This window comes from Cyprinodon variegatus, unplaced genomic scaffold (assembly GCF_000732505.1).
Source record: "Cyprinodon variegatus isolate N-32 unplaced genomic scaffold, C_variegatus-1.0 Scaffold779, whole genome shotgun sequence".
Lineage (NCBI taxonomy): Eukaryota > Metazoa > Chordata > Actinopteri > Cyprinodontiformes > Cyprinodontidae > Cyprinodon > Cyprinodon variegatus.
In genome coordinates this window covers 74,698-79,195 of record NW_015151232.1, presented here as the reverse complement: position 1 = coordinate 79,195, position 4,498 = coordinate 74,698, and positions in this window count along the sequence as shown.

Sequence of the window (4,498 nt, the reverse complement as noted above, 5' to 3'; positions counted from 1 at the left end):
TGGATGGATGGATGAATGGGTGAAGGATGATGGATGGATGGGTGGATGGATGGATGAATGGATCCATTTATCATATCATAAATAATAATAATACCTGCTAATTCAGGGATGTTTACCTCTAATATGCTGGAAACGAGCTTCATGTTTAACCACTGAGTTTATTTAAGATGGCAGCAGCCTGTCTGTAATCACTGCCGGCTGAGTTTTAATGCATTCAGTCAGAAATGATTAATAAATAATGTGAAGTCGACAGTCAGACCTTCAGCAGTGTGTGTTTAGGAGCGACTCTGGTGAAATATTAATCATGGTCAGTATCAATATTTCAAAAGGTTTTCCAATCACTGTGGATTCTGAAGCATTTATTAGCATTCTGAGCATCATCCATCTCGACATTATGTGACCTCATGTCTCAGGGGACGGAGGAATAAAATGATACGCCTCTAATTAAAGACATGCCTTGGTGGAGCGAGTTCCAACTATTACGTCTAAATCATCAATCAATCTGTGAAAGTGGCTCAAATACCCCAAAATAACCAATTAAGGATCAATTATTACCCACTGAAATACTCTGTCTGTGGAAAATATTCCATCACAGTCCGTTTCTCCAACCAAAAAGATTACATTTTATACAACTTTTTAAGAAAATTTAATTTAAAAAAATGGCACCAATTACCACCAAGTTTCAGAATTATTTTTATTATTTAATAATTTTTTTAATTATTTGTTTTATTTAATTAATTAACAGCTGCCTCCTTTACAGAAACCGCTCTTACTTAACCACTTCTGCGAAATTTACTCTTATCCGAATGACCAATCTACCCATTTTAGACTATGGAGACACTATATATATATATATATATATATATATATTAGTATATATATTATATATTAGTACAAATATTGATGTTGAAAAGGAATTCTATATATACATATATATATATATATATATATATATATATATATATATATATATATAGAAGAAACTGAATTTCCTCTCGGGCGGCAGAGGAAAGAATCCACATGTGGGTTCATGGAAGGTAAAACAAACAAACAAACATCTTCTGGCTGTTGGCTTTGCCGACCCTGAATCCACGTTCCCTCTGCTTCTGCCTTCTTGCTTTTATTCAGCCATGATAAGGTCACCATAATCTGAGGGGGACAAAGAACCAGAACCACACCCAGCATGGTGCAATTAAACCCAGTTTAAGTTTCAGGCTTTAAATCTTGGCTTGTTTTCCTCCTCTTTCTCGTTTGGTTTTTTTGAGCGCAGCTCAGGAGCAGTCGCTTCTGCTCCTGATTTGACTCCAGTTGTCTCCACTCTCTGCTCTATGCTTCATTTTAGCAGCTGGCTATCTTTGTTGCTCTGGCTGGTTGCACCCCACCTCCTCCTCCTCTGGGTCTTTCTGTCTCCTCAGTCTGTAATCAGAGCAGCTGTGCTTTACGTGAGCCCAGCTCTGATTCAATTGCAGAGAAACTAAGGCTATTATCCTCTGTATGCTGGAGGAGGGTGAGACAGCTGCGACTGGAGCACCACCAATGACAATCACAGGGTTCTCCTTCCAGAAGAAGGAACAATTTCAGAGATTAACCTCCTAATGAGGAAAGAAACAGTTGTTTCAGACATGATATCTGAATCCTCTGACTCTTATTCACTGGGATCAAACAGAAGTCGCCTTCAAAGGTGCTTCTGGTAGTTGATGTTCTCAACAAAGCAGGAATAGTCTTTGCCCATGGAATGAGTGTTTTTACTCTTAGAATAAGATAATTAGAAAATATGCGCTTGAAATAAGCTTTTTCTTATTTTAAATGTATAATGTCTTGTTCCTTTGCAGAGGCGTAACCAGAACATTTTTATAAGGGTGGCCAGGCAGTACACAGGGGTGGCTGAAAGCAGATACATACCAGAACGTCAGGGTCAAGCTCCACTGTTCCAACAGGAAAATTAACGAGCAAAACATCTATAGTTTCTAAATAAAGAGAAACTATACTTTCCTGCAATCTTTGCTAACAAATAGAAGCATATATTTAAACACCCATAATTTCCAGATAAAAGGTATAGTGGATAAAACTCTTTCAGTTTTGAGTTCTGGGGCGTAAATCCATTGTCATTATTTACCTGTTTGTATAAATAAAAATTCTGCATAAAATGTATATATACAACCACTAATACATAAATTACTACTTCATTATTAGAACATAAATTATTTTATACGTTTTTTTTTAAATTAAACTTGTTATTTATCTATGATTTCACTGAAGATTCCCAGATTGTCAGGATTTGGTTATTGAGTGTTGACCTGAAAGCAGAGGCAGAGAGGCAGAGGTGAATCTGTTGTGGATTTAATAATGACTTAACAGAAAACAGAGGCTGGTTATCCAAAAATCCAAAAGGAAAACAAAGTCCAAACAAACATGAAACTAGAAGTCCAAAAATCCAAAAAATAAAAGACATGAAAACAAGTCTAACGTACCAGAAACCATGGGGACATCAGGGGAATCACAAACATAACGAGGAAGGCACAGAGAGAAGGAGTTGGAGCATGTTAGACGGTGTTTGACGAGGACCCAGCAAAGGGGAACTGAACAGAGGGCTATTTAAAGGAGACTGAGACAAAGAGAGGGCTAATGAGGAAACTGGGAGCAGGTGTGCAAAGAACAAGAGAGGGAAAGAGCTAAGGAAGAAGGAGAACATAAGAGGGCAGCAGAGAGCAACAAATAGAAACCTGGAAGACTGGAAAACAACACAATGTTAAATTACTAGGACTATAAAACATGGAGAAAAGAAAACTAAACACTCAAAAGAAAACATAACAGAACCCAGACTAAGACAGTAACTGAAAAAACCAAAGAACACAGCAAGGAGTAAAGCAAGACTGAATACTATAACAGAAACCTGACACAGATAACTTGCAGAGGCACATTATTTCTCTTTACCCCATATAACATAAAATCTAGTTCTGAAAAGAGCATGAATTCTGTACTTATCATCTTTGATGTTACTATATTGATGTGTATAAATAACCACAAAAAATTAAAATGTTTAGAATATTCCACTTGAGAGTATTACTGCTGCCACCATCTGTATTAGAGGGAAAAAATGGTAGGGGTGGCCGCAGGGGTGGCCAATGATTAGGTAAGGGTCGCCATGGCCCTGGCACCCCATCTAGCTCCGCCCCTGTTCCTTCGGCAAAGTTTCTCACCTCCTCAGTTCAAGAAAAAATGCACGTATTTTAAGAAGAAAATATTCATTGAGTTTTCGATTTTTTTCCAGTTTAAACTACAGTTTTTAGCTATTAAACAATAAATTATTCAATAACATACTAAATGAATCCTTAAGTTTGCAGATGCAAACTTGGTTTAATTTTTTAAGAAGAAACGTGAGAGGTAGATAGATATACAAGAGAGATCTGGTTCAAACTTCAACCTTATCACATTATCTGCACTGGAAAAAATCTAAGTCTATATAAGTCATTTTTTCTTAAAATAAGTGTTCATTTTCTTGGATTGAGGAGGTAAAAGTGACATTTTGCGAGTGGAACAAGACAATTTACACTTAAAATAAGAAAACACAACAACATTGTCTCATTTCAAGCACATGTTACCTTATTTTAAGAGTAAAAATGCTAATTCCATTGGCAAACTATCTCATTGACCTACTCAAAATAAGGGTAAATAAGCTTAACTTAAGAAATGTTTACTTATTTCTAGATAGTTTTTCCTGTGTGCCAGTCTGTTTATGGCATTGTTTTAAGTTTTACTTTCACTGGTTTAGGCTGTAAATTATATAGAGTTCTACAAAAACGTTTCAACTTGTCTTAGAGGCAGAGTTCTAATATGTCTTAGATGAATAATTGATATATTTATGTGACGTGCATCGAGAATAGCTAACTATAAACAGAGATTTAGAAGTTCACCAGAGGACTAGCTGCAGCCACAATAGCATCCCAACCCAGACAATCCTTGCCCAGTGACCCCCTCCATTCTGGGAGATCCTACATCGACCAGAAGGGATAAATCGACTCTCCAGTGAGTTTCTGCATCTTGTCTTTTTTTGGGGTTTTCTCTTGTGCAAACGAGCTGCAAACACAAAAAGTAATGCAAAGAAAAAACATTAGACTAGATGATGAGAAATGACATCAAAGTGCAAAAACACTTAACTGGTGCTAACGGGGCATTTACCATAGGCAATACTAGGCAGTTGCCTGGGGCCCCAAGTTCCTGTGGGGCCCCATAAAACTCTGTTTACATTTATGGTTAATACAGCTATTCCTTATTTGTGCACATTAATAATTTTTTTGATAAAAATCCTTTCACTAAAATGCCATCAGAATGCAGCACCCCCCTAAGTCCACCATATTGGATCAGTCCATTTGTTCAGAAAGGTCCAAACAGACAGCAGCAAACCATTTGAAAACAAACCATGCACTGCAAGAGCAGTGTTGCCAACTTAGCACTTTAGTCGCTATATTTAGCCACTTTTCAGACCCCTCTAGCACTT